The 10,099-nt window shown below is 44.1% G+C and overlaps 1 protein-coding gene across 3 annotated transcripts in view; it reads left to right on the forward strand.

Annotated features, from left to right (window-relative positions):
* ZNF536 (zinc finger protein 536) overlaps window positions 1–10,099 on the forward strand; it is a 602,875-nt gene that overhangs the window by 338,504 nt on the left and 254,272 nt on the right. The window lies entirely within an intron of this gene.

Consider the following 10,099-nt stretch of genomic DNA (forward strand, 5'->3'; position numbering starts at 1 on the left):
GTTATCCGGGGGTAAGGATGAGTTATGAGACACGCTGGCACTATTAAAATGGGACATAGCCAATTTTGCATCCTTTCTTCTGCATCGCAAAACCACCTATAAATCGGGATGAAAGTTTCTGCCATTCGATGTGTCAGATTTCAGAAAGTTTACTTGTAATATTCATATAATAGGCTCAGCCACGGGAAATAAATCGTTCTGCATTACTGGCCTGTCTATGTAGCTACACATTTAACCACCAGGCGGTCCGTAAAGGGTTAAGTCGTTTTGGCTGAGGGACGGTACATGTCGTTGAAAACAGCTGCGTTATTGGGAAACCTGACCATGCAAGCGACAATTTGATTGTACAATCTGCTTTAGGTCAAGCAGCAACTGAGCAGTGCAAGCGGCTGCTTGATTGGATACAAAGAATTGGATTGTAAGCCTTAAGGCCCATATCACACTGGTGATCCTTGTTATTTCAGGATCGGTTTTGTGGACACGTCACAGCAGAGAAATACATAGACAGATGGGTTTTTGCCAGCAAGGAGAATCACTTCATCTCTTGGTGACCACCATCAATGAGTGGGACAGGAGCTGTGGGGAAATCTTCCCAAAGGGGATACAGAAAGCAAATAAAACCTGACTGATCTTATAATTAGTGGAAGGATAGGATAGATCCCTGTTTTCAAAACTAACATTTCAGTTTTGGTATAAACCAGTAGGTGGATTTCTTTATGATAGTTAATGTCCCCATCCTTCCCACAGGGCCTTATTTAAGGTGACCAGTTAGTTTTCAGAAATTCCCCGTTAATGGAGGCAATTTAGATGCCATCAGGAGAATGTTACCACCTTTATTTGTCTTTATATTATGGGCAGTAGCTGGATGGAATTAGAACTAGGAAATCAAATTGTAGAAATGTTACCTGCAGCATCCTCCAAAGATGTAGGAGCAGGGGTCAAGTCCTGGGGAAAAAAGTGTGGGAACTCCCACCCAAGATCCACTCCCCCACCAAAAAAAAAAAAAAAGGTACGCTCATATGCATATATATTTCACAGAAAATACAGTGCAACATTTATTGTAAAGTGCCAAGTTAACTTGTCAAACTAACAGAATAATCACCACAAGAACGGAGGGGGACATGGAGGAAAACTGGAGGGGGGCAGCAGCAGAATGGAGGGGGAGTGGGGGACACAGCAGTGGTACGGAGGGGGAGTGGGGGACACAGTAGCGGTACGGAGGGGGAGTGGGGGACACAGCAGCAGAACGGAGGGGGAGCGGGGGACACAGCAGTGGTACGGAGGGGGAGTGGGGGACACAGTAGCGGTATGGAGGGGGAGTGGGGGACACAGCAGCGGAACAGAGGGGGAGTGGGGGACACAGCAGCAGAATGGAGGGGGAGTGGGGGACACAGCAGCGGAACGGAGGGGGAGTAGGGGACACAGCAGCGGAACGGAGGGGGAGTGGGGGACACAGCAGCGGTACAGAAGGGGAGTGGGGGACACAGCAGCGGTACAGAAGGGGAGTTGGGGACACAGCAGCGGAATGGAGGGGGAGTTGGGGACAGCAGCAGAACGGAGGGGGAGGGGGGGACAAAGCAGCAGAACGGAGGGGGTGCATGCTCACTGTAACACACAAACCTGGAAGTTTGTCAATGACTCTGGCGGGCGGCAAACTCGTGGCGGACCTCATGGGTGGGAGGACTCGGAGGCTCAGCTCAGGAGAGGAGAACTTGAACTGGAGAAGTCTGGCAGCTCAGAGTTGGGCTGCAATGCTGGCAATGTGCTACAGCGGCTGCTGGAGCAGTCGGCGGCGGCCCCCGGGACTGTCTGGCACTGACTGGGCAGTGGGCACAGGCTGGATCCTTACCAGCAGTAAGTGTGGCTCTGTCTGGTGTGGTGTCTGTGGCTGGCTGCTATCTCTCGGAGGCGCTGCTCAGCCTAGCAACCAGTTACTCAGGCATATGCGGGATGCAGCTGCTAATGGGAACTGAGTTCCTGTTGTGGAAAAAGTACAGGAACTCCGTTCCCATGCGTTCCCTCAGGACTTGAGCCCTGTGTAGGAGGCTAGTGGGACAGCATGCCAAAAACATGCCAAATATGCGCATTCGTTTTGGTTTGATTGAACCTTGAATCCATAAAGTTCAGATCTCTTGACCTTCCTGTTGACCAAGCGCAACTTTTTCATACTGGTTGTGATTGAACCCTCAACCATCCAGTGTTGTTTGCATATAGACCAATGCAGAGTATTTTGTATGGGGCCCCATCCTAAATGCAGTAGCACATCGCTCAGCACGGTAAAGTGAGCAAACACAACCTTTGCAACATCCAGGTGCTCTCCCCATAGCCTCATTTCCAGCCATTACGACCTATTTTTCATCCTCCGAATGTTCCACAGGTTTCCGCCGCCGCTACACCTGGGGAGAAAGCTTACCTAATAATTATATACCTATAGACGTTTTATGAAAGCGGAGATATATTATCAGGATCCCAATATTTGCAGCTTGTATCACCTTTCTTTAATTTGCATTTGTAAAGCCTTGCTGTGCATTAGTATTAAGAATGTATAATAAAAGTTGAAACGTGGCATTAATCAAGGGTGTTCAACAGCTGTGCACGCATGAATGCATTTCACATAAATAAAAGCTAAAATAAAACAGGCTGATATTAATATCTAAGATGGGGGGATGGACAGAATTCTGATGATGTTGTGAAAGTCGTATTAAAGTAGAGGTTGTTCAAGATCTGCAGAACATTGCACTATAGAGTAGACTATTTTTTTTAGGGTAACGTTTTTGTATTCTGCTAAAAGGTGGCTGTGTAGGTTCAAACTTGTCATTGTGGGTGACAGTTAGTTGACTACCATTTTCAGAAAAATGATATCAACAATGGCATTCATCATTTTTCTCTCTTAGCGCAGGGATTTCTGTTCAGTTCTTGGTCATGATGAGATTCAATGCCGTACATTCATTTTGTTAGAAGATGAAATATACACGATAATGTGAAAAGTATTGGGAAGTCTGCCACATCTTTACACGCACACATGAACTTTAATGGCATCCCAGTCTTGGTCCGTAGGGTTCAATATTGAGTTGGCCCAACCTTTGTAGCTATTACGGCTTCATCTCTTCTGGGAAGGCCGTCCACAAGGTTTAGGAGTGTGTCTATGGGAATGTTTGACCGTTCTTCCAGAAGGGCCTTTGTGAGGTCAGGCACTGATGTGGAAGAGAAGGCCTGGCTCACAGTCTCGGCTCTAATTCATCCCAATGGTATTCTATCCGGTTGAGGTCAGGACTCTGCGCTGGCCAGTCTAGTTCCTCCACCCCAAACGCGCTCATCCATCCATCTGAATGAATGGTCATACGTTAAAAGGATCTTCTTGACAGGTGGGGAGACATACACTGGTCACCTGTAGTATGTCACTATAGCCCCATACACACTATCAGATTATCTGCTGATTTTTTCCTTCAGGTTTACCAAAACCATGTAGTAGAAGGGCCTGCCTGATTGCATACACATTGAATCTCCTAAGGTTTGACCTCATATTATGTGGTTTTGGTAAATCTGAAGGAAAAACTCAGCAGAAAAACTGATAGCGTGTATGGGGCCTAAGTCAACCAATATGATGACCAGTAGTATGGCACTATGCTGTCTCAGATGGTCATAGATGAAATGGGTCTCCTTAACAGATGGGGGCACATACATAAGTTCCTTGCACTATGGCTCTTTCATATGATGTTTCTGTTGGTCATAGATATAAAGGGCCTCCTTGACAGTTGCAGACACATACATCCGTCACCTGTAATATGGTTGTTTCATCTGCTGTTTTAGATGGACATAGATGGAAAAGATCTTCTTGACGGGGGGGAGATATGGCCACCTGTAGTATAGCACTATGGTAACCACTATGCTCTGTGGTATGGCACTATGCTGCTTCAGATGGTCATTGATGAAAAGGGTCTCCTTGACAGGTGGGGAGACATACAACGGTCACCCATAGTATGGCACTATGGTGACCACTGTGGCCTGTAGTATGGCACTATGCTGTTTCAGATGGTCAGAGATGAAATGGGTCTCCTTGACAGATGGCGGCACAAACACAAGTCCCTTGTAGTATGGCTCTTTCATATGGCGTTTCAGATGGTCATAGATGAAAAGGGTCTCCTTGACAGGTGGGGAGACATACAACGGTCACCCACAGTATGGCACTATGGTGACCACTGTGGCCTGTACTATGGCACTATGCTGTTTCAGATGGTCAGAGATGAAATGGGTCTCCTTGACATGTGGCGGCACAAACGCATGTCCCTTGTAGTATGGCTCTTTCATATGGCGTTTCAGATGGTCATAGATGAAAAGGGTCTCCTTGACAGGTGGGGAGACATACAACGGTCACCCACAGTATGGCACTATGGTGACCACTGTGGCCTGTACTATGGCACTATGCTGTTTCAGATGGTCATAGATGAAATGGGTCTCCTTGACAGATGGTGGCACAAACACAAGTCCCTTGTAGTATGGCTCTTTCATATGGCGTTTCAGATGGTCATAGATGAAAAGGTTCTCCTTGACAGGTGGGCAAGCATACATCGGTTGTCAAGCGTATGACTGTTTCATATGCTGTTTTAGATGATCATTGATTGAAAGGGATCATCTTGGCAGACGGAGAGACATATATTGGTCCCTCGTAGTACGGCTGTTTCATATGATATTTTAGAGGGTCCTGGATCAAAAGGGTCTCCTTGACAGGTGGATAGACGTACATTGGCTGCATTTAGTATGGCTGTATCACATGCTGTTTCAGACGGTCATACGTGTAAAGGGTCTCCCTGACAGGTAGGGAGACATACAATGGTCTCTTGTACCATTGCTGCTTCATATGCAAGCCACCAAATGGGCAAACTAAGCCTACAAAGAGATTTCTAACACTGGGCTGTGGCATGATGTGATGGGGGTAATGGAATTAGGAACAACAAACATAGATCTATGTCACTGCATGGGCACAACCCATCTTCGGTATCTGGAAGTAACTAGAAAGCCTCACTGGCGCTTCTCGTTTGTAGACATCTTCAGGTTGTCCATGACCATAGGTGTACACAGAGGAACATTCTGGCGTTCGCATAGCACACCTAAGAGACAAACACGGTCCGCCTTTAAACGCCTGTCAAAAAGCTTGTTTTCTTTATGGATAGAAAAGACGCATCTTCTTCCTGAAAGCCTCGGAGGGAGAGTATTTAGCCAAAGGTTTGGGATAACCTTTTATTGTTGTCAAGGAGACACTACTAGAGTAGCGTCTAGACACCCGCCGCGGTGCATGGCACAACGTGTGACACAGATGATGTACCCAGTCATGTAGATGGAAAGAAACCATTCACATGGTGTGCTTCGCCTCTGCCAGAGGGTTAATTGAGTGGCATTGTTACTGGCACAAGTCTAAGCATGGTGCTTGTGATACAGCAGAAGAAGTGCCGGGTACTAAAAGCGGCACGGTTCTCCAATATAGCACAGTGGTGCCTTACAATGCTGCAGCTGCTTCTACCGACCTGCAAGAAGAGGGTAAATATTGCCCACACAGCTGCTGTGAAAGGATGGAGTCTATCTGGCAGTCTTTAGAGCCTACGTGTCCCTACAGTGTCTTCTTGGCCTCCCCTCCCCCCACTCCCTCAACTGCGAGAAATATATTTTTTTGTTTAACATTTCAATTTCCGCACGTGTGAAGAGGAGAATATAATCCAATGTTGCAACATTGTTCACCGTGCATCAGAGGCGTAACTAGAACCTTGCAAGAAACCATGAAGGTGCCACCCTGATCCGGCCCCAAGGCCCTTTCTATCAGTCCCGAGGGCCCTTACCAGTGGTCCTGGTGCCCTTGCCACTGGTCCTGGGTCACTCCCCACTGGTCCCGGGGCCCTTCCTTCCAAGCTTGGGGCCTTTCACTCCCCTTGCATGGGGGGGGGCCTTTATTGTGGTCCCACAGCAGAACCCTTTCACATGTTCCGCAGCAGGGCCCCTTCATGATGTTTTGGGCCTCCTTCCACGGTGGCAGAACACCAGGGCCTGGTCAAAAGTGTGATCTTTGTTACCCTGGTAGTTCCGCCACTGCCATGCATTGGCGGAGCCAGTGTGGTCTACAAGTCAACAAGATTAACATTTTTATAATTGTAGCTCAGTGAACGTCCCAGATCCCATGAGAGTTCAATAATAATCTGAAAATTCAATTATCATTGACGTCTCTTCCTCACCATTTAGCATAGATGGTCCCTCAGAGGGCTGTATTTGACCCCCACCCCAATCTGATCACCCACCATTCCATGACCATGTTCTACTATCATGTCCTACTATCATATGCAAGGAGATGTATAGAGGAAGATATAGAAGATAGGGTTTGAGGGAAGATACAGAAGGTAAAATAACTTACAATCTATTAGGGTATAAGAGAAGATACAGAAGGTAGAGTAGCTTACAATCTATTGGGGTATAAGAGAAGATACAGAAGGTAGCAGAGCTTACACTCTTTTATGGTATAAGGGAAGATACAGAAGCTGGAAGGTGGAAATCTGTTAGGGTTGAAGGCAAACTACAGACAATAGAAGAGTTTACAGTCCATTAGGGAACAAGGCAACATACATAAGATTAAAGAGCTTACTGTTTATTAGGGTACAAGGGAGGATCCAAAAGGTGGAAGAGCTTACAGTCTGTTAGGATATGAGGTAGGATACAAGAAGTAGAGGAGCTTACACTCTATTAAAATCTAAAGGAGAATACAGAAGACAAAAGAGCTTACAGTTCTGTTAGAATATAGGGCACAATACAGACAATACAATTGCTTATAATCTATTAAGATATTAAGGACGGATATAGAAGGTAATGGAGTTTATAGTCTACTATGGTATAAGGGAGAATATAAAAGATGGAAGAGATTACAATCTATTATGGTATTAGGGAGTATACAGAAGGTAGAGGAGCTTACAATCTACTCTGGTATATAGGAAAATAAGATAGAGCAGTTTGCACTATATTAGGGTCAAAAGAAGAAATGCAGAAGGTTGGAAGAGCTTACAGTCTATTAGGTTTTAAGACAAAAGAGCTTACAATTGATTAGGGTATAAAGCAGGTTAAAGTGAAAGCTTACAAAATATTATGATCCAAGAAAAGATACAGGAGCTTCAAGAGCTTACAGACTATTGGGGTATTGTAGGATGCTGTATACAGTATCAATACAATAGAGAACTAGAGCAATATATTTCACTCACCCCTTATATAAATGTAGTGATAATACTCCCCAATTGTTCAAATGATAACAGCATATATAGGTATACGTGAGGATACAGAGGATAAAAGAGCTGACAATTTATTAGGATATAAGATAGGATACAGAAGCGAGGATACAGAAGCCAGAAGTGCTTACAATTGATTAGGGTATAAGGGAGGATATAGAAGAAAGAGGAACTTACAGTCTTATTAGGATATAAGATACAGAGGATGAAAGAACTTACAACCTATTAGGATATAAGGAAGGATACCGGAGGTAGAGCAGTTTACCATCTATTAGGATGTAATGGAGCAATCAGAAAACAGAAGAGCTTTCAATCTATAAGGGCAGAAGGGAAGATACACACTGGAGAAGAGCTTGTAGTCTGTTCGGGTATATAAGGGAGGATGCAGAAGGTAGAAGAGCTTGCAATCTATTTGGATATAAGGGAGGACGCAGAAGGTAGAATAGCTTACAATCTATTAGGATATAAGGGAGGACGCAGAAGGTAGAAGAGCTTGCAATCTATTAGGATATAAGGGAGGACGCAGAAGGTAGAAGAGCTTGCAATCTATTAGGATATAAGGGGGGATGCAGAAGGTAGAAGAGCTTGCAATCTATTAGGATATAAGGGAGGACGCAGAAGGTAGAAGAGCTTGCAATCTATTAGGATATAAGGGGGGATGCAGAAGGTAGAAGAGCTTGCAATGTATTAGGATATAAGGGAGGATGCAGAAGGTAGAAGAGCTTACAATCTATTAGGATGTAAGGGAGGACGCAGAAGGTAGAAGAGCTTGCAATCTATTAGGATATAAAGGAGGATGCAGAAAGTAGAAGAGCTTGCAGTCTATTAGGATATAAGGGAGGATGCAGAAGGTAAAAGAGCTTGCCATTTATTAGGATATAAGGGAGGACGCAGAAGGTAGAAGAGCTTGCAATCTATTAGGATATAAGGGAGGATGCAGAAGAGCTTGTAATCTATTAGGATATAAGGGAGGATGCAGAAGGTAGAAGAGCTTGCAATGTATTAGGATATAAGGGAGGATGCAGAAGGTAGAAGAGCTTACAATCTATTAGGATGTAAGGGAGGACGCAGAAGGTAGAAGAGCTTGCAATCTATTAGGATATAAAGGAGGATGCAGAAAGTAGAAGAGCTTGCAGTCTATTAGGATATAAGGGAGGATGCAGAAGGTAAAAGAGCTTGCCATTTATTAGGATATAAGGGAGGACGCAGAAGATAGAAGAGCTTGCAATCTATTAGGATATAAGGGGGGATGCAGAAGGTAGAAGAGCTTGAAATCTATTAGGATATAAGGGAGGATGCAGAAGAGCTTGCAATCTATTAGGATATAAGGGGGGATGCAGAAGGTAGAAGAGCTTGCAATCTATTAGGATATAAGGGAGGATGCAGAAGAGCTTGCAATCTATTAGGATATAAGGGAGGACGTGGAAGGTAGAAGAGCTTTCAATCTATTAGGATATAAAGGAGGATGCAGAAAGTAGAAGCGCTTGCCATTTATTAGGATATAAGGGAGGACGCAGAAGGTAGAAGAGCTTGCAATCTATTAGGATATAAAAGAGGATGCAGAAGGTGGAAGAGCTTGCTATTTATTAGGATATAAGAAAGGATACAGGAGGTAGAAGAGCTTACTATCTATTAGGATGTAAAGTAGGATACAGAAAATGGAAGAGCTTACAATACATTCTATTAGGGCATAAGGGAGGATACAGAAGGTAGAAGAGCTCACAATCTATAAGGATATAAGATAGGACACAGAAGATAGAAGAGCTTACAGTCTAGTAGGATACAAGATAGGACACAGAAGGCAGAACAGTTTACAGTCTATAAGGATATAAGATAGGACACAGAAGATAGAAGAGCTTACCATTTATTAGGATACACAATAGGATACAGAAGGTGGAAGATCTTACAATATTTTGTATATAGCGGAGAATACAGAAAAACCCAACATTAGTGAAGACAGGAGTACGGGAGTTACCACTGATGACTTATTTTTTTTTAAAGTAAACCTTCCAGGCATTCCCCAGCTATCCTCCTTTACCACTATGGCGGACCATAGGCCTGGACTAAGTCTATGGACACCGGCATGCTTGTTGTGCGCCTGTTGATTCCCTAGGTAGCAAAGCCAAGAATAAAGATGACGGTAACGAAGCATGCCTCTCCAAAACAGGCCATACCTCTATCCCCGTAGATTCTGGTTTCTAATCCTATTAGGCGGATGAGGAAGTGATACGGCTCAGAGTCGGTTAGGCTGCAAGGGGGAGATATAGAAGGTGGAAGAGCGTCTAGTCTGTTAGGTTATATGGGAGGGGTACAGAAGGCGGAAGAGCTAACGCTCCATAATAATGGAAGTTAAATAGGTCTCTTAATAACTACAAAAAGTACTGAAAGGCTTCGAATATGTATTATATACTGCATCTATATATATATATGTATTATTATTATTTATTTTTTTCCAATAAGGTGTCTGAATTTGCATTAGCATTAAAAGTACAACTATAGGACCAGACAGCTGCAGGAAAAAGATAAATACAATACATTTTCCATGCAGGATGGGGATTGCGAAAAAACCTCCGCCGCTCGTCTATAGTAGCAACCAAGCATATACACAAAAGGAAAAAAAAAAAAAAAGAAGAAAAACCCATCTTCAGTGAAGGGTTAATTAACAAAGGAGGCTGTAGCTATAAAACACTATAGCAATCCCTCCTGCGCGAGGCATATACATTAATGCTATCTGCTCAGCAGTAAACTTGCAAAACAAAACAATAGCAGGAAGGTATTTGATTCTGTTTACTAAATCCCATGACACATAAACATTCAAATGCAAATTCTTCAAAGCAGAAAGC

The sequence above is a fragment of the Lithobates pipiens genome, unplaced genomic scaffold (genome assembly GCF_037356315.1).
Source record: "Lithobates pipiens isolate NorthernLeopardFrog02 unplaced genomic scaffold, aLitPip1_a1.2 Scaffold_10, whole genome shotgun sequence".
NCBI lineage: Eukaryota > Metazoa > Chordata > Amphibia > Anura > Ranidae > Lithobates > Lithobates pipiens.